Source organism: Triturus cristatus, chromosome 11 (assembly GCF_964204655.1).
Source record: "Triturus cristatus chromosome 11, aTriCri1.1, whole genome shotgun sequence".
Classification (NCBI taxonomy): Eukaryota; Metazoa; Chordata; class Amphibia; order Caudata; family Salamandridae; genus Triturus; species Triturus cristatus.
In genome coordinates, this window is record NC_140594.1 from 241,720,383 (window position 1) to 241,741,056 (window position 20,674).

The 20,674-nt window shown below is 43.3% G+C and overlaps 1 protein-coding gene across 2 annotated transcripts in view; it reads right to left on the reverse strand.

Annotated features, from left to right (window-relative positions):
- Window positions 1-20,674, reverse strand: part of HPS4 (HPS4 biogenesis of lysosomal organelles complex 3 subunit 2) — a 431,024-nt gene that overhangs the window by 408,870 nt on the left and 1,480 nt on the right. The window lies entirely within an intron of this gene.

The following is a 20,674-nucleotide window of genomic DNA, read 5'->3' on the forward strand; positions in this document are numbered from 1 at the left end:
ATAAGATTACCATATTAATAGGACAGGTCAAGTTGCCGGGTCAGGAAGGATGAAGGGGATAACAAAAGAGGAGGGAAATTAGAATTAGAATTATGAACAACGTAAGGTGATCGAGAAGTCGGAAGGGACCCAGGCGGTAGCTATAACAAGTATTCTAAAAGTATCTGCTGGGTCTCGAGTGCTATGGGTAACTGCAAGAGAGAATAGTTGCTTAGAGGCTGGGAAGTGGGTGGAAGTGACGAGGCTAAATAGATAATGCGGGGTACGTGTGTAAAACCGTGATCTAAGAAAAAGGATGGCAAAATTCCTAGGAAAGCACCTGAGAGGTCACATCATCAGGAACATTCCAAAAGGAGAGCTTCTACGTAGAAATTGCAGTGAGGACGAGGTATTCATGGACAAAGGTAAAGAAATAGTATCCAGACTTGAACAACGAGGATACAACCGAAATACCCTTGAAAACACACTAAAAACAGTCTCAAAAATTGAACGAACAAGTACCCTGAGACCAAAACACAAAAAAGATGAAGATCCGGCTATTCTAATTTTCACAATGGACATCAGCACATCCAAAACATCCTGAAACGACACTGGCACCTACTTAAACACAACCCGAGTCTAAATGAACATCTCAAAGACCACCCGGAAATGATTTCCGCAGAGCACCAAACCTGAAGAGTATGCTGTGCCGCTCCGAATTCAATGACAGACGGCAAAATATAACCACATTTCTGGACAGACCTGCTGGTTTTCACACTTGCAGCAATTGCAGTATATGCAAACTCAGCATCAAAAAAACCACCGAAGTACCAATGCACCAGCCAGTTTGTCATCTATGTGATCATTTGTCCCTGCAACCGAACATACATTGGGAGTACTATTCGACCCCTACGTACCCAGATCCAAGAACACTACAGGAACATACACAAATACAACACTAGCCACCCACTGACTGAACACTTCCACAATGCACATCCGCATAAAAAAGACTTTACCTTCTTTGGCGTAGAACTTGTACGACCAGCCAAAAGAGGGGGCAATAATGAACTCAAACTCAGGAGGAGAGAAAGTGAACTCATTCTCCTTTTCAACATGGTCAAACTTGGTCTTAATAAAGATGCTGAGATGTATGTTTGGTTAGGTGAATGAATGTCTGTCACTTATATGCCATTGTATCTTCTTTTTTTCTGTACCTCCAATTTACCCTATTACCATTGGCCCAACCAACTCTTTATTCCACGGACCTACAAGACCATTACAATAACGCTTGGCGCAAAATGAAATTATGGGAATGCCATATGCCTTTTCTTCCCCACCCCCCCCCCCCATTTTATTTGTATTATATTTGATTCACTGTTACTCTCTAGTCACTTTTACTCTTGCTCGCTGTCTTACACCACAGGGCCTCCATGCCCAATACTTGTATTTCAGACGTATATTTAAGTCCTGCCCAACTCTCTCGCACCTAGCCAACCATCGCAATATTGCTCTAAATATTATTTCCCTAGCTTAATTTTCCGGGAACCCACTCCAACCGCTGACCCGACTCCCACCAGAGACCTTCTCAGAACCCCCACTGTCTGACCTGGAACTAGTCGCCACAAGATACACAAATAGTGTCCCTCCCCCCGCAGATAACTTGCTTTTGCCGACCGCCGGGACAGACTGCATTAGGCGACGCGCCTTCCAATATATGACTAATAGGTAAGCCAGCCCTACTGCCGATGTTTAACCGTCCTCCTTTCTCCAGGAGGCTCCGATCTCGATTACGGTCCCTAACCCGCCCGGTCCTCTTTTATGCTTTCCCCTCAGATTCAAGGACGTTTTTCTTTCAACTATATTGACAGGACATCGGAGTCCTTACAGAATTCCCTACGGTAAGCATGCTGATCTCTGACACGCCACCTTGAACTCTCAGCTGCTTTCCTAGCAATTTTGCCATCCTTTTTCTTAGATCATGGTTTTACACACGTACCCCGCATTATCTATTTACCCTCGTCACTTCCACCCACTTCCCAGCCTCTAAGCAACTATTCTCTCTTGCAGTTACCCATAGCACTCGAGACCCAGCAGATACTTTTAGAATACTAGTTATGGCTACCCCCTGGGTCCCTTCCGACTTCTCGATCACCTTACGTTGTCATAATTCGAATTCTAATTTCCCTCCTCTTTTGTTATCCCCTTCATCCAACTTGACCTATCTGATTAATACGGTAATCTTATTACTTTATACCATTGTTCCTATTCCATTTTTTACCGTCATAAAGCTATCCTTGCTCAAATACGTGCATATTGTACATTTTTATCGGTCATAATTGTTTATCCAACTTTCCAAATGCTGATTATAACGTCACAATGACTTGTACATCTGGATCCATATATCGCCTTTAACCTTGCTCTACTATGTTCTGTCTCTACCATGCAATCTTTGCCTAAACATGCGTGATGTAAATACCATGTGTTTCCAACTATATATTTAGTTTCCATGCGCATACTGCGGGGTCCGTTTTGAAGTATATTGAACTGCTTTCCTCTTCTGTTTCTCTCTGTCTCTCCAGATGTTCGGCGTCCTATACCTCATGCATCTCGACATCTCCCTATCGTTCTAATACCTCTTTGGTCTCCAAACTTTTTCTCATTATCCCTAACACTTACCTCTCTTCTCCCTTCCACTCCTCACATGTACCTCCAAATTGCTCTAACTTTTATACTCTGTTACACACACCCATACATCAACTTGTTCTTATTATATGCACTATCCTCGACCCTTTGACGGACTTTTTCCGAACGCTAAATATCTATATGATGATATATTTTATAATATATTTTCTTGTCCATACACTGTTATATCCTGCACGTCCGACCTTACATATGTACCATTTTTTCTCAATCCTCTTCTGTTGAATCTGCATGCTTATGTCACATATCACCACAGCCCTGAGGAAGCCCCAGGCCGGATGGCCACTTTTGCGTCACTTTTAACTTGGGAAAAGTGACGCCAAAGTGGTGCAAGGGGCTTGTAAATCTGCTCCCAAGATTGTAATCAGGGTCTAAGTGTGGAGTGCTGTGTGGCTTTAAAGGACCTGAGAACCAGCCCTAAGAGGTGCCTTGGTAGTTTCCTGCACTCTCGTGTGAATGTATAGGACTTGTTGCATGCACATGTGCACTTGGTTATGCAGGATATGTTCTTATTGGATTAAACACACATGTAACCAAGAAACACATGGAACAACAGGGATTAGGAGCACTATAGGATACACACAACAGAGAACTAGAAATAGGGCGTTGCACTCATACGAAACACAGGAACGCGGTAGTAGACACACAAAGTAACAAGACACATAGGAGTAAAATGTATACAGCGAAGGGAAACACGTACAAAAACACTGGATTCATTATGCACACACACACGTACTATGTAGACACTGGAGAGGCAACAGAAAAAGCACCCATTAAATTAAAAGGACGGACAAGAGAAAATAACATTATTCAGAAAAGAAACAGACCCAGGTATGAATTGACACGAATCAGACGTATTGAAACACACAGGACTAGACACACACTTCTGTTATGAATAAATGCACAGCTACGCCGAGAACTGTGCATGCAACAGAGAAATAGACATACACATAACTGGATGCGCACACAACTAACGTGTAGTGACTGCACACAGAGCAAAATAAACACTGATCAAAGTGCCCCCACATATACACGCGGATAATTTAGTCCCTCATGCAACAGAGGAGATGGACACGCTGTCACATGTGTAGCACACAAAACATGAGTCCGCCATATTTCAATGTAAATTAAAAAAAATAAACGGAGCGCGATGTTCACATACAACTCAGAACATTGCGCTTCACAACATGCATACAAAGTAAAGCTAAACAGGCAGCCGCTACAATTACTGCGTTTGTGAGGACGCCATGATACCGCTGGCTTAAAAAAAAGCTGTTGCCACGCCATTGTGCGAATGAAAAAAAGAAAGTGCTCACCCAGCAATTAGAAGGCACTGTGTCACGCCGCAAGTAAAAGAGCCAATCCCGGGGGGCGGGGCCAAAAGCGGACAGGGTGGCAACCCTCAGTGTAATGATTGCCTCTGGTGCAATTACACTGTGTTTTGCATCATCCATGACACAAAACGACATGCACAAATCCAAATTGCAGGCAGAGCAGCGACACGACTTCTGGAATCGTATCGATTCCAAAAAGCCCTCGCATGGCGAGAGCAGCAGATGCGCGCTGCTGACGCCAGGCAAGACCTAAAAAGCAATCATTCCTTCATACTGTTAGAAGCCCTCTGTCTTTTCTGTGGGAAGAGATCTTGACAGTGAACACAGTAATTTGGAAAAGAGAACTGATATAAGGGCCCCCTTTGTGGAAATATGGATTTTTCTGATCAGTTATGTCCCCTATCTTGGACCCCAACGATTCTATGTGCATGTCACAAGTACATGTATGCTCCCTCCAGTTCCAGTTATGAAGACGCAAACACATGTGCGTCCACCGTCAACATGTCCTCTGTCAGATCCGCCATGAATAGGCCGGATATTCCATTCCTAAATATGAAAGGCCACCGGCTTTGTATGGTTCACTTATGCCATTTTACAGTCCAGGCAAGTAGGCCCTGATTCTGTCATCAAACTCCTCTTGCCTTCTGCCTCTGAAAGCTCCAGTCTGAGCCTGCATCTGTGACCATGAACTTTGTTTCATTCTCTGCGCGGCTCACGAAGCCTGACATCAGCCTATTCTCTGCCAAGAACTGTATTTCACCTTCGAATTATCTGCTTCACTCCTTAGCCGATGCATTCCTGTCTAGCAGTTTAAGTAAACATTCTTCCAGCTACTGAGCAAAGGCTCGGTTTCTCTGTCCTCATGCAAGTAATTCATAGCCCCGTTACCATGGAATATTCCTACCCCCTCGCATTCAGTGTAGACACTTAGACGCTTGTACACGCACGCACAGTCAGTATAGAATAGATTCTGTCCGAGAGTCCTTCTTCTGTGGATAACATAGTTCTTTAAACATAGGATGTTAGATATGATTTGGAATTAGGTTGACTTGACCCCCCAGACTTTTTGTCTCCACATGTAGAGCTAAATGTCAAGTCCCCTTCACCCCCTAGTTGCACGTCAATTACACGTCATGCTGCTGCGCGCGCATCTATGCCAAGTATTATCTTATAGATCCACCTATATGTGACATCATAACCAATTATGTTTCTTTTTACTCCTTATTACACCCATTTTCGGTTACGCATATGAATCGTCAATTTCCTTATCAATTGTTACGCCTACTGCATTCGCTTCATTGTAATGTATGTACTATAAAAGTCATTTCTTGTCAATAAAGTATGGACTTCACTTCCTGAACCCCCGTGGTGATGGAACTTGGAGCAACCGATTATAATCGTCCATTGGAATAAAGCCCATTCCGAACCTCTAATACCACGGATTCTGCCTCTCATTTTACTGAGCTATTTTATTATGTTTCTGTATCAAATTAAGTCCCGGTAAAGGAAGTTTATTTACCACATGAATGGCGCCCGAATAGGGACACTTTCTCATCTCACGCGCCGGCGGTGCGTTGCAGGCCCGGTCTCCTGCCACAGCTGGACGGACAACAACGCGTACCAGCAGGATTTCCTGTATCTCCCTCCGGTCAAGCGGGGGCGACTGAGGCTGCGATCAACACCCAGACGAGGCGGTGAGAAGTGCGAAGTATCCCGACCAGAGCCTAGCTGAGAGAGCAAGATCCGAGGTATACCGAGGCCCACCAGTTCGAAGTCGAGTCCAGTTTCCGACGAGTCGAGTCGAGTCCAGTCCGGTTCAAGTCCAGTTTCCGAGGCCTTCCGTTTCCGAAGCTACCCGGTGAGTACCATTACTGGGGAGGCATTTCTGACGTGCACATAGGTTGTGCCGGTCAAGACGGGTTTGGGTACACAAATCCGGTCTGCACTGTTTTAGCAGTGTATATGTACTGTTTAGCAGTATATCAAGTATTCCGAAGTATCTAGTTATTGTCAAGAATTATGCTTGGTGATTAGTTATGCAGACGATCATCATTGTTGTTTATTTTAAAGGTTAAAAATGTGTTTAATGTTTAATGTGTTAAAACGTCCTGCATATTGTGGTATGAATGGCTGTTCATTATTGTGCTTTTGTATTAAGTGTGTTCAAGATTAAGTATCGGATCAGTTGTCAATATGCCGCTCTTTTCGAAATTAAGGTAGATCACTACTAGAAAAGGGGTACTCGAAGAAGCCGTTCCTATTCCTCCTAGGGACACTCCAGGGCACTTCATGTATCACAAACATGGCTTAGACGCTATATTATTTCTTGATTTATGGGTAGACTACACCAAGGAATTACCAGAAAGTCAGAGGTGGCCCGCAGCGGGGACCTGGGATGCAGAGTGCATCATGAAAGTCGAGGAAGAGTTATGGAAAAGGAAAGTCAGACAGTCACAGAAAGACGCCGTTGAGTTATGGCGTAAAGAATCTCATAGACGTACAGAAAAAGCACGTAGACAGGAAGAAAAGAATAAAGAGAGTTCAAATAAAGTTCGAGAAAATCTATTAATTGAGGAAGGTATCCGAGTGAAATCAGAACAAGTAGATAGACAAAGAAATGCCCTTATGAATGGTATGTATCCCCTTCTAGCCGAAGGATTACCTAAGGCTACTCCAGACATACCGAAAGACTTGCCACCTCCATTATTCCCAATAAAGGTACATCCTAAGGGGCATCCTAGAACCGCAGAAGATGTTTTTCTTTCCTCATATTTAGATGACGCAGCTCCCGAGTATGCTAATTCCGCCCCACATAGACCGCATACCAGGGAGGTCCAACGCCAAGATCCAGTACCCGTATCCCTACAGCAACAGATCGAGTCACAAGTTCTGGCAAGCACATCTGTTTCTACATCTGTTCCTACAGCTACTTCTATAGCTGTGTCCACACCTATAGTTGCTGTGTCACGTTCAACGAATCCTTTCACACCCGACACCCCAGATGGGGCTACGGGAGGTGCTACCAATATTTTTTCTACGCCACCCAGAATAAATAAACTTACTTTTCAAGAGTCAGCACATTCACGTACACCCAAACTCATAAGTGCCCGTACGCTTAAGGAACTTCTTATAGATTGTAGATATGACCCGGTGCCCGGTAAAGAGGACGAAATGACCCTGGCATCATTGCGTATCAGACGAGCCGCAGTGTATTTAGGGAAGTTACCAGGAATGACTGCACATCTAGATAAAATATATCATTTTGTCCAAACAGGGCGAGATCCAGAATGTATTAACAGAGCTATGGAATACCAGAAAGTGGAGATACAGGGGGAACTGTTACGTTTCCTCATAAATTGTGTGATCAGAAATCAAGACCGACCGGGGGTAGACCCGGAAGCAATGCAAATTCTTACCAGATGGAGCCAGAATATATCAGAAGGTAGACATGATAAGAAAAATTGTATAATAGCCATGTGCCGAAAGATCCGTAAAGAAATAGAACGCCTACACGAAGAAAGATTAGAGGTAGACGAGTTCGAACAAAGCGAGGAAGAAGGGTCAGGACTGCCCGCGGGACAGTCGGACACCATAGCCTATGTAGGTAGAGGAAGATCTTGTAATAGTAATAGATGTCTTACTGACTCGACACGTCCGATATGTCCAGATAATAACAGGAATTTCCAAATACCTATAATTAATATAAGGTCTAACGAGCATTCGTTCCAAACCGCCGACAAACTACTCCGAGAACGAAGGGGTTATCATTTTCTCGATTCTATGGATGAACAAGATTTAGCCAGGGCAGCTGTCCATTGGGTGGACAGTCCCGGAAAATATAATGATGATACAGTAGCACGCACATTTTTGAATCTCACCCCAGATGAACAGAGGTTAGCTGGGATTTATATGATTCAACAACTCATTATACTATATCGGAGTCAGCATTCGGACCCTGGTCCCTTACCTGACACATTGACTGAATTGCTTATGAATAAGTGGAGAGGTTCAGGTACTAAATTAATTAAAGAAATTCTAGAATCAAGAAAGCAGTATATTCTTTTTGTATGTTCAGAACATGTCTCATTACCCGTCAAGGAAAGAACCACGTATTACATGGATAGACAGAATCCCTTACGAGAAGTGCACCCAATAAAAGGCGAGGACAACGAGTTTAAGCGCGTATTTGTATATACGCCCATATCGAAAATAGAATTGTTACAAATGAAGAAAGTGGTACCCAGTCATGACAAAGATCCAGCGGGTTTTCACCGAGAAATTAAAGACATGTTACTCATGGGAGAGTATACCTATCCCGACATTATGACAATATTAAAGGTATTGATGCCTGCTGGTATTTATGAGAAACTCAAGGAAAAAGAGTGGGAGGTAGGAAACCAAAAGATAGAATGGTCAGTGTTAGAAGCGGAAGAAAAGGCCCGAACTGCAGGAGCAGGACTTGGGGATAAAACTAAAGCATTACCAGGTTTATTAGTACAGGTACTGCCACGTTTATTAACTACGAAAAAGGAAGATTGGGGTACAATCTCAGCCTGTAAGCAGAAGCAAGATGAAGACACTAGTGATTACTATGCCCGATTTGAAAAATGTTTTGGTATAAATAGTGGCCTAAAAGCAAGTAGCGAATCATACCCGCATCTGTTTGTAACAAAATTAGTAGAAAATGCCCTGCCCCAAGTAAAGAATAGAGTATTAAAATTCGAGAGTACCTGGCAAGGTAACACTCCATCACAAATGTTACAAATGTTACAGTACCATCACAATAGAATTAGAGAGGAACAAGAACATGAACACAGACGCATGAAAGACACGAAAATGAAAATGCTAGTTTCCCAGACAGTTCCAGCTGAAGGACATAAAAAGGGTATGACACATTCCGATTCAGCAGGACCTGTAAAAGGGACATGCAATTATTGCAAAAAGCCAGGTCATTACGTACATGATTGTCCAGTTTTAAAACATAATATCGCCATAGGTAAAACACAAGAAAGACCACGGCCACTCAGACAAGATCAGAATGAACAAGGAGCTCCGCAACATGCACAGGCCATGCCAGCCGCACAACAGCCAATACAGTTTGTGCCAGCTGCACCACCGTTGCCTGCTGCTGCCACACAAACCACAACACGACAAATGTATCAGACCGCACAGTATGAATATCCTGAGTATCAGCGTTACGCATGAAAAAGCCTAGAGAGGGAAGTTGACTTACCACTTATTGAAATCCCAGTAGATCAAGAAGGACCTTATGTACATAGTGAATTATTAGGCCAAGATAGAAAATTTTTACTTGATACAGGGGCAAGTCGAACAACTATAAAACGTAGTGAAGTTCCAGGGGCACCCCTCTCAGGCTCTCAGAATATTTCCCTTGGTTTTTCAGGAAAACCTATTGTTAATGAAGTGTCACAGCCTCTTCCACTTACGATAGGACCTTTAACCCGAACTACAGATTTATTGCTTACTAAATCATGCCCAGAAAACTTGTTAGGAATAAAAACACTGAAAGCTCTAGGAGCCATAATATGTTGTTCTCCGGAAGGAGTAAGGTTGTTTTTACGTGATTTTAAAGGGCACTATGTGTCTAGAGACATGGATCCCCGACTGCAGACTTTACCTACACATCTATGGGCACAAGGCCCTACTGATGTTGGTTGCATGAATATTACACCATATCGAGTCACATTAAAGGCAGGAGTGGTGCTACCACGAATGCGACAATACAAGTTACCACCAGATGCTGTAGTGGCTTTACTACAAATCATTGACGAGCTCATTGCCCAAGGAGTAGTTGTGGAAACAGACTCCAATGTATGTAATTCACCGATAATTCCGATTCTTAAACGAACAGATCCAAAGGCCCCGCCAGTATATCGATTGGTTATCGATCTGCGCGAGTTAAACAAATGCATTGTGCCACAATTTCCTGTGGTCCCAGATATCTCGTCATTACTGACAGCTATTGATTCCGAAGCAACATTCTTTACTGTAATTGATCTCAAGAACGCCTTCTTTAGCGTCCCAATAGATCCGGAAAGCCAATACTTGTTCGGATTTAGTTTAAATGGGCGTAGCTTTAAATTCTCACGCGCACCTCAAGGATTTACAGAAAGCCCCAGCATCTATAGCCAAGCACTGAAACGAGAACTAGACAGTATCCACATGCCAGTTAACACTGCTCTGCTTCAATACGTCGATGATCTGCTGATCACCGCGAGAAGCGAACCGGAATGTGAAAAAGCATCACTGACAGTTTTACAATTTCTAGCCGAAAAGGGGCACAAGGTGTCCCCTTCTAAGCTGCAATTCTGTGTCCAGCGAGTTATTTATCTTGGACACTCGCTGTCCAAGGAGGGAAGGCAGCTTACACCCGAACGCATTCAGTTAATAGCTAACATGCCAATACCCAAGACACAAAAGGAGGTGCGGGCTTTCATAGGCCTCACGTCATATTGTAGGCAGTGGATCCCTCAGTATGCATTTCTAGCAAAACCACTCATTCAGTTGACAACACAGGAGGCAGCCACATCGACTGTTCTCCCTTGGACTCAGGAACATACACAAGCTTTTGAAAGCCTAAAGAAAGCTTTATGTCAAGCACCTGTTTTAGCAACGCCATGTTACAGAAAACAGTTTACACTCTTTGTTACAGAACGCGAAGGTACTGCCTTGTCAGTACTCACACAGGATTCACAAGCAGGAGCACACAAACCATGTGCTTATTTTTCTAGTACATTAGATCCAGTAGCTCAGGCTTTGCCTGCGTGTCTGAAATCAGTGGCAGCGACAGCTTTAGCAATCAGACAAAGCGATGCCATAGTGTTAGGACATCCATTGACAGTTCAAGTACCACACGCAGTAGAGGTTCTTGTAAATAGAACGCAAACACAACACTTGACTATAGCGCGACTTACAGGGTACGAACTTACATTGTTTCAGCCACATATAGAAATCAGACGCTGTAACACATTGAATCCTGCCACACTGTTGCCAGTAACCGGAACAGACCCACTAGCTCATGACTGTATTGAAGTTATTACTATAACGACAAAACCTAGACAAGACTTAACCGATGTCCCATTGTCAGATCCAGACCTGACATTGTATGTAGATGGTTCATGCATGAGAACAAATACAGGAGGGTTAGTGGCTGCTTACGCAGTCACAACAGATACTGAAGTCATTGAAACTAATCGTATAAATACTTTGTCAGCTCAAGCCGCAGAGCTTACCGCTCTGACACAAGCCTGTATTCAAGCCACAAATAAAAAAGTCAACATATACACTGATTCACGTTATGCATTCGGAGTTGTACATGACTTCGGCGTGCTGTGGCGAGAGAGAGGTTATTTAACTTCCCACGGTGCCCACATTCAGCACGGACCCCTCATTCATGCCTTATTAGATGCAATACATCTACCCACTGCAATATCAATTATGAAATGTAAGGCTCATACGAAGGTTACTGATATCATTTCTCAAGGCAATGACCTAGCCGACAGAACAGCTAAACAGACTGCTCAAACTCAAACCCCCGACATGACAAAGACAATAGTCCCGATGCCGACACATTGTATGACAGTTAAAGATCCTACTCTTGACGTAATTGACATACAGACACATGCTACACCAGACGAAATAAAGAAATGGACTGAATTAGGAGGGATCCAAACGGACCAAGGATGGATGATGAAGGAAAAGTCTGTATGGTTCCTTCCTGATTCAATGGTCCAAGTTATAATTAACACTACACATAGTCCAGCGCATCTAGGAGAAAAAGCTATGCTAGACAGCATTCAACACATTTGGTTCAATAAACATTTACGAGCAGCAGCCAAGCAGAAGGTCCGTACCTGTATGATCTGTTGTCAGTTCAACCCAGGAAAAAGCGTTCCCGTAGAACAGGGTGGATTTCATCCTCCTAATCACCCTTTTGAAGTACTCCAGATGGACTATATCCAGATGGAACGATGTCGAGGATTCAAATATGTTCTCGTAGTTGTCTGCGCTCTGTCCCGGTGGACAGAGGCATACCCGGTTTCAGATTACACTGCCCCGACTACTGCCAAACAGTTGGTTCGAGAATTCTTCCCACGATACGGTTTACCACGTGTTGTTCACTCAGATAACGGCCAGCCGTTCTCATCCGAATTAATGAAACATGTTTCACTTCTGTTAGGATATCAGTGGAAATTCCACTGTGTCCGACACCCCGAGGCAGCAGGTCTCGTGGAAAGACATAATCAGATACTGAAAATCAGATTGTCCAAAATATGCAGAGAGAAAGGTGTCGACTGGGTAGTAGCATTACCAGTTGCACTCTTTTACATGAGAATGGTAGCACACTCTCGAACAGGGCTATCCCCGTATGAGGTGATCTTCGGCAGACCACCAAATATGTGGGGGACGCCCATACCACGCAAAATAACTGATGTTGACTGTAATATGCTGACAGATTACTTGGCTTCCTTGATGTCTGCACTACAATCTTGTCGTTCACAGGTAGCTGCAGCCTTTCCCGACAACACTGAGGTGAAACCCCATGACGTAGTTCCGGGGGATATCGTACTTGTAAGGAATTTCGACCAAAAGACTCAGCTGGAGCCCAGGTGGAAGTCGCCCAAGTTGGTCCTGCTGACCACAAGAACAGCCGTGAAGATCGAGGGCAGGAAAGGCTGGATTCATTCAAGTCATATCAAGAAATTTCATGGACTTCCTGTAGATGTAAACAGCCCACCTCGTGTGACTTCACCCATTGACTCAAAACTTCCTTTTGTTGAACAGAGTGACTCTGAACACTATAAACTAAAGCTTAGGCCCAACCGGTCGAGCAATTTGATTGTTTAAGTCCTCTCCAAGGTGAAGCGGTTGAATTGTCTCTGACATGTATCCCTTGGACCTGAGTAGAGAAAACACCCGGAAAATGTTGAAACGACAGGCGTATTGTAAATCACTGCGTAGCCACTGCATAGTGACATTATTAATCTTGTTTTTCTTGAGTCTTTTAATAATTACTGCAAGTATATTGTTGCACATATATTACCCTATTTCTAGACATGTTTACAATGTTACTGCTGAACATTCTTTTAGTGACTTACCTCCGCATGAATTGTCTTATAGACTTGCGCTGCGCAATAACACTTTCATTAGTATGTTACATCATTCCCATCAGACTAGTAATGCCACCAATTGTTGGGTGTGTGGCCGGCTCCCTCCCTATCAGAATTATGAAGGAGTCCTGCCTTTCTTTCCACATCCATTTACACATAATGGCTCCTGTGGAGCATGGTTTAGTTTAATCAATTCCATAGACTCAGACACAGCAGTTTACCAAGATCATTGGGTATGGGGAAACCTGAACCTAGTTTTACTCAAGGTCTGCTACCCTGACAAGGAGGGTCGCCCCAAAAGAACAGGAACTGATCTAGAGAATGAAGTATATGGATTAGGTAATTTTACACCTAATCTCATGATTCTGAATGTCGAATCCGAAGTTGAACTAGTCTTACCCACCATGTCAGTATTCCCAGCGAAGGGTGAACTGTGTGTAAGAAAGGTTGGTTCCATACATATGGGCCATAGTAAATGCACTACTACAGTAGAATTCAGTGATCAAGGCAAATCTTCATTTAGAGCTTATCGCCACTCCTACTTTATATGTGGTCAGACTGCATATATGCGTCTACCTCTAGATTGGGATGGTACCTGCTACATTGCATTCCTTTTGCCACCTGTTTTCCTAGCTCCTCCTGATTATTACAGAAATATTCATTTAGTACACAATAGAGAGCGGAGAGATCTCCCAATTGTCGATTATACTGAGACGGCATGGGACAAGTATGTAGATTTTAATAAAGGCATCTTTCCCTATATAGGTACTGTTACTAATAGTAAGCTGATACGTAGATTAACTAGAACCCTTGAAGCAATAGTGAATGAGACTATTTCCGCCTTAGGCAATTTAACAGAAGAGCAGTCTGCTATGCGGATTGTTGTGCTTCAAAATCGTCTTGTCCTTGACGTCATCCTAGCTGATAGGGGCGGAGCTTGTAGGGTCATCGGATCAAGCTGCTGCGTATTCATACCAGAAAATTCGCCATCAGTATATAAAGCCATCACTCGCCTTCATAAGATTGTAAATCAGATACACCAGAACCCAGGCACTTGGACTTGGTCCAGTTGGTTTTGGAGTGTGATATCAGCCTGGGGATGGAGAGTTTTATCCTTCCTAGGTATTGGCCTTCTCATACTATTCAGTTGCTGTCTATGTCTACAATGTGGACCAGCGATTTGTGGTCTGTGTGCCACATCGTGTATTCCACCACCAAGATTTCATTCGTCACGGAAGAAGAAAGAAGAACAAATGATGTTATATGAACAGATCAATGGATTGATGAAGATTGATATCTCTTAACGGGCAAGTAGGGGACAAGGAGGGAATGTGGAAATATGGATTTTTCTGATCAGTTATGTCCCCTATCTTGGACCCCAACGATTCTATGTGCATGTCACAAGTACATGTATGCTCCCTCCAGTTCCAGTTATGAAGACGCAAACACATGTGCGTCCACCGTCAACATGTCCTCTGTCAGATCCGCCATGAATAGGCCGGATATTCCATTCCTAAATATGAAAGGCCACCGGCTTTGTATGGTTCACTTATGCCATTTTACAGTCCAGGCAAGTAGGCCCTGATTCTGTCATCAAACTCCTCTTGCCTTCTGCCTCTGAAAGCTCCAGTCTGAGCCTGCATCTGTGACCATGAACTTTGTTTCATTCTCTGCGCGGCTCACGAAGCCTGACATCAGCCTATTCTCTGCCAAGAACTGTATTTCACCTTCGAATTATCTGCTTCACTCCTTAGCCGATGCATTCCTGTCTAGCAGTTTAAGTAAACATTCTTCCAGCTACTGAGCAAAGGCTCGGTTTCTCTGTCCTCATGCAAGTAATTCATAGCCCCGTTACCATGGAATATTCCTACCCCCTCGCATTCAGTGTAGACACTTAGACGCTTGTACACGCACGCACGCACAGTCAGTATAGAATAGATTCTGTCCGAGAGTCCTTCTTCTGTGGATAACATAGTTCTTTAAACATAGGATGTTAGATATGATTTGGAATTAGGTTGACTTGACCCCCCAGACTTTTTGTCTCCACATGTAGAGCTAAATGTCAAGTCCCCTTCACCCCCTAGTTGCACGTCAATTACACGTCATGCTGCTGCGCGCGCATCTATGCCAAGTATTATCTTATAGATCCACCTATATGTGACATCATAACCAATTATGTTTCTTTTTACTCCTTATTACACCCATTTTCGGTTACGCATATGAATCGTCAATTTCCTTATCAATTGTTACGCCTACTGCATTCGCTTCATTGTAATGTATGTACTATAAAAGTCATTTCTTGTCAATAAAGTATGTACTTCACTTCCTGAACCCCCGTGGTGATGGAACTTGGAGCAACCGATTATAATCGTCCATTGGAATAAAGCCCATTCCGAACCTCTAATACCACGGATTCTGCCTCTCATTTTACTGAGCTATTTTATTATGTTTCTGTATCAAATTAAGTCCCGGTAAAGGAAGTTTATTTACCACACCTTTTAAGATACATTAAATACAAGAGATTTCACAAGCACAGTGCAAGCAAAACCTAAAAAGAAGCATCAATTCTCAAGATAGGCCAAAAAATGCACAGTGTCACTTATTCTAGATCAGTACTTGATGAATAACAACTGTCAATATGATCTAAAAACTATTGCCCATTTGTCCTATGTTCACTTGTAATAAACCGAATTCTCTTAATTAAATACGTCTCAATACTCCATTACAGATAAAGTCGGTTTTAGTATGAAACCAACCCTTTTTTTTTTGAGCAAAAGGGCTCTTAAACCTTATCTCACAGTATCTTATTGGGGTGGGAGAAAGTTCCGGAAATTGATATTTAAAGAACAGTACAAATAACACCACCTCAGTGATAACTTGCATTTGCTGATGTGTTTTTAATCGAAATATTTTCAGCAATTTAATGTGTCTCTTCGCCAGGAGAAGAAAGGGAGAAGTAAAGTTCCTCATCTCCAGTGCATTAAATGGGAAAAAATAAGTGCAGGTACTCATTAAAATGAGCTATATGTGTAGTGAGTGGGCGGGCCTAGGGGCGGGGCTAAAGGCAAGACATGATGATACTTCATGACTTCTATATTAGATGCAGCACATACCAAAACACATGAGAAATGTGTTTATGTAAACAAAGCAAGTTAACTCGTTACACAAAATGAAAGAGAAATGCTATAATACGTTAACATTTCCTTTTTTTGCACTAGATGCACCTTCTTAATGCCATACTGTCAATTGCTGTTGTTTGGCACAAAACCATATATTTTTCAGCACATGAGTAGGAAGAAACTGAAAATACCCCCACTTCGACCCAAAGCTCTTATGGCACAAAGCAAATGAAGCAAATCATCATGACCCTCTCCAGAAAATTATCTTTTCACTCCATAGATCTATCCATTCATCCTACCATTTACCTGCTGCTGTCCACCATTTAACCTTTACATTCTGTCGTCTAGTCAGTCTTTCATCCATCATTCAGTTTTTCACCATTCCGTCTGTCCACCCTTCATATACAAACCTATCCATCCATCCGTCCAACTCAAAACCTATCAATCCATCCTTTCACTCATCCATCTCTTTATCTACCCTTTCACTCATTCATCCATCCTTTCGCTCATCTATCCATCAACCCTTTCACTTCTTTATTCCATCCACCATTCTTGGGAGTTTTCGAAAGTGCTTGCTGCAGAAGTGAAGGAGTTAAGAACTGAAAACGTTTCAGCTACATAACCCGTGCTTTGATCGGTGACTTTCACTTATGAGTAATTCATAACACTGGGTAATGTCTCATTATTTCTATGTGCGTGTAAAGCCTTTTTTGCAGCTTACATGAATGTCTAGGTCATATTTAGAATCATCGCAAACGTTCAGGAAATGTTGTCTCAATATTTAATGCAATCAAAACTGTTCTGCATAAGAACCGTTTCTCTACTAAATTAGGGTGAGGCACCTCTGGTTCTTGTTTAACATTTACACTATCAATACAGTAATGCTGGGAGGAATGATTAATATAAGACAACTCTTCCCATCGCGCAGTGTACCCAAGGCAGCTCACAGATGCCATGTCACACAAGGCGAGAGCAAAGTTGATACCTCAGTTTGTCCTACGACACGGACGTTTCCCCAGACCAACTTATCAGCAGGCGGATAAATGCGTATCGGCATTTTCACAAAAGGAATTCACATTAAATTATATAATTTGTTCCAAAATGGTTAAAGCTGCACCGGACCTTTGAGCTGCACTTGCTTTACTCTGTTAGCACACTGCAATCCAAGTGGTCTATAGACATGGCTCACAGTTGATCTTCTATAATAAAAGTAAAACCACTGAGAATTAACTACGGCAAAAAACAAGCTCTGTTGTGGGTCCTCACAAGAGAATATCATAATCACCTTGGCAAAGTTAATTCTCAATTACATTCATCTCATGTGAAACACGCATGCTCACTCACACACCCACATACAAACGGGGGGATATGCATACACACTTTTTGTAAAACTGTGATGTTTTAAGGAAAATGTTGGTGGAAAAATATGCTAACTATATGTGGTGTTGTTGAAATGTATATAAGGCCAGTGGCGGCTGGTATTAAGGGGCGTAGGGGGCATTGCCCTACCTACCAGCATCAGGGAAAACTAAAGGGGGGGGAAGAGAATGAACACCGATGTGGCACTGGAGCAGTTTTAAAAGAAGTGCTCACTTGGTGCTCCTCCGTGAACTGAAACGATGTAAAATGACAAATGAAATCCTTTTGTTGCGCTCGTCTGGAAGTGTCTTCCTGGCCCTGCCCATGTGCAAATCTGGGCGAGGATTTTTCCTCGCCCTCGAGGCACAAGCGAGGAGGCGGGTGACATCCTTGTGGGAGTGGCTGCATAAAGCGGCAGAGCATGGTTTTAAAATGGGCGCTAAGGAATTGGCCCAGGGCGCAGACAGCGGAGCGCCATTCAGGATAATGGGAAGGGGCAGGGCTGGCGCACAGTACAGGCGACCTTAGGGGAGTGGCTATACCTTAGATTGGCTGTTTGGCAGCTCCTCCTATTCCAGGGACACAATCAGTTGCTGGAAAGAGAAAGGCGCCTGAACTGCAGCCGTGGTTTCAAACGAGCGCGCAGCAGCAGGTTGGTTTACTTTTAAATATCAAGTTAAGTTACCGTGAGCTGAATGGGGGCTTGGGGGGGGAGGGGGGGCTGCCATTCATTTTTATAACAAATCAGTTTAGTACGAGTCTTCCTGCTTCTTGATTATTTGAGATGATCATCATCTTTAGCACAGCCGATGTGTATCACAAGTCGGGCTAGTTTGCAAGACACGAGAAGCTGAAGGAATACAAAAAAAAGGTTGTTTGGTACGCGTGTCACTCTGGGTGCCGGTGGCAGAGGGCGGGGCCTGCTCTCTGCCAGGGGACAGTCCTGCGACAAAAGGCGCGCTGTGGTGGCATCAACAGGGGGCCGGTAAATGCCCTGCAGGGGGGGGGGGGGGGAGGAGTGTGTGTCTACGTAACAGAGTTCGTTAAGGCATCACTCACGCAGAGCGAAGGTGAGCGAAAGTTTAAATCCTCGCTCCCTCCCTCCCGGACTATTGACACCTTTCCTCAAAGACCCATGTGCCCACTGCCAACGCAGAAGAAAAGGCCAGTTATAATTTCTTTTGTATTGCATCAGGGCCCATCGGGGAGAATAATTATCATATGCAATTCACAAATGACGCTACAAGCAGTGACGTGATGCCATGCCCTTATAATAATCTGTACTTAAAAGGTATGGGGCCTATTTTACAGAAACAACAATATAACATAATCACAAGGAAATATGAAAACACATATTTGGTTTTACTTCAACGATCAGAATAATGCGTGACTCGCTAATGTGATGGAGGATCAGGGGAGCAGTGCAGTGCCCCAACGTCACTCATCCAGAGAGGTCATAAGGTCATCCAAGCCTCTGTGACGCAGACAAACCATCGGGCATCTTTCTTGGGCTGGTCTGCGAGGGCACGGGTCACACCTCATCTTCAGGATATCCACGGAGGGTACATGATATAGAATTCATCTATAGATGGTTGACTGTTTGGAACAGACGGTGGTTATCGACAAAAACTGTCATTGCTGAAGTCCTCAAGGAACAGCGCTGGACAACCATGACTCTGAGAGCTGGGCCTGGGAGCTGGGCTTCCCCTTCCCACTCCTATACATAAGCATGACTCGGCCACGAAGGCATCCGCTCTAACCAGGCCAGGTTCACTTTCTCTCAGGGAGGAACATTGTGGGAGGGGAGCAGTGTTATTTCCGAATGATTGTTACTTCATACATAGAAAGTAAACCTCCCGACTGCCACGTAGAATGTTATTGTTTTAGGAGTACAGTTTCATAGGCGAGAGTGATCAGGTCACCTTTATGTGAAGTGTCCTGCAATACAGACAGTCTGAGCTCAGAGAGCACTTAGAGCAGTAAAGGGCACAGGGCAGAGGCCCCATTCACCCTAACTTCTTGTGATTTCACTTCTTAATTACGTATTTTTGTTTGTGTCATGCTTTATTACAAACTGCACATGGAAATGAAAGTGACCTTTATAGAGCCTAAAGTGATTAGTTTCCTGTTGGTTTATGTGACGAATCACAGTTTACATGTGCCTTTTTTTTTCAATCCATAAATAAGAACAGATTAGAGAAATAACCCTCAGATGTTTGCTGTGCTTTTGCAACTGATAGCGGCGTTTGGGGGCACAAAAGCTGAACATCAAAGCCAAAGTAGAGCTAAGTGAATAAACAAACACTCAACCTACAAGGTTCCTAAATTTCTCCTTTGCTTTCTTTCTACGCCGTACATTTTGACCAGGATTATTAATTACTGCTCACCGTGGTAGTGGTGGAGTCTGGAAAAGTAAAGGCCAAGTGACTCACAGAGACTGGTGAAGTATGTTTAATAGAATTAGATAAAAAGAGTCTAAAAAAGAACTGGCTAATTGTGTGTTACATATTTGATCAATAGGACCTCTGGACACGTTTTAATAGTGTCTCAGGGAAATGGTTAATAGAAACTGCTGCTTAGTGATTCTGAAGGAACTGTTTAATAGTGGGCTAGGGAACTAGCTAATAGCGCTCCATGTAGTTGGTAAATAGTGCCTCAAGAAATTGGTTAATAGATACTAATCGATCTGGTGGTTAAAAGTATCTCAAGAAACTGGGTGATAGTGTCTCGTGGAATATGCAAAACATGTGCTGCAGAACTGGTTATACGAGTATCATGCAATTAGTTAATAGTGTCCCAGGGAATAGTTTAGTAGTGTGTCATGGTGGCATTACACTTATACCCAACTTTTACGCCCCACTACTTTCAAATGTCACCAGCCGCCACTGTATAAGGCTAGAGTACCATCAAGTGAAGGCTGTGTTTTCGGTAATATACAGTGCAGAGGTGTGGTTTCCGTCTGCTTACATGAAAGTTCTAAGAATAGAGAGCAAGATTTGGAAAGTATTTTGGGTCTGAGGTAGGGAGCACCATCCAATGTGGTTCGTCACAA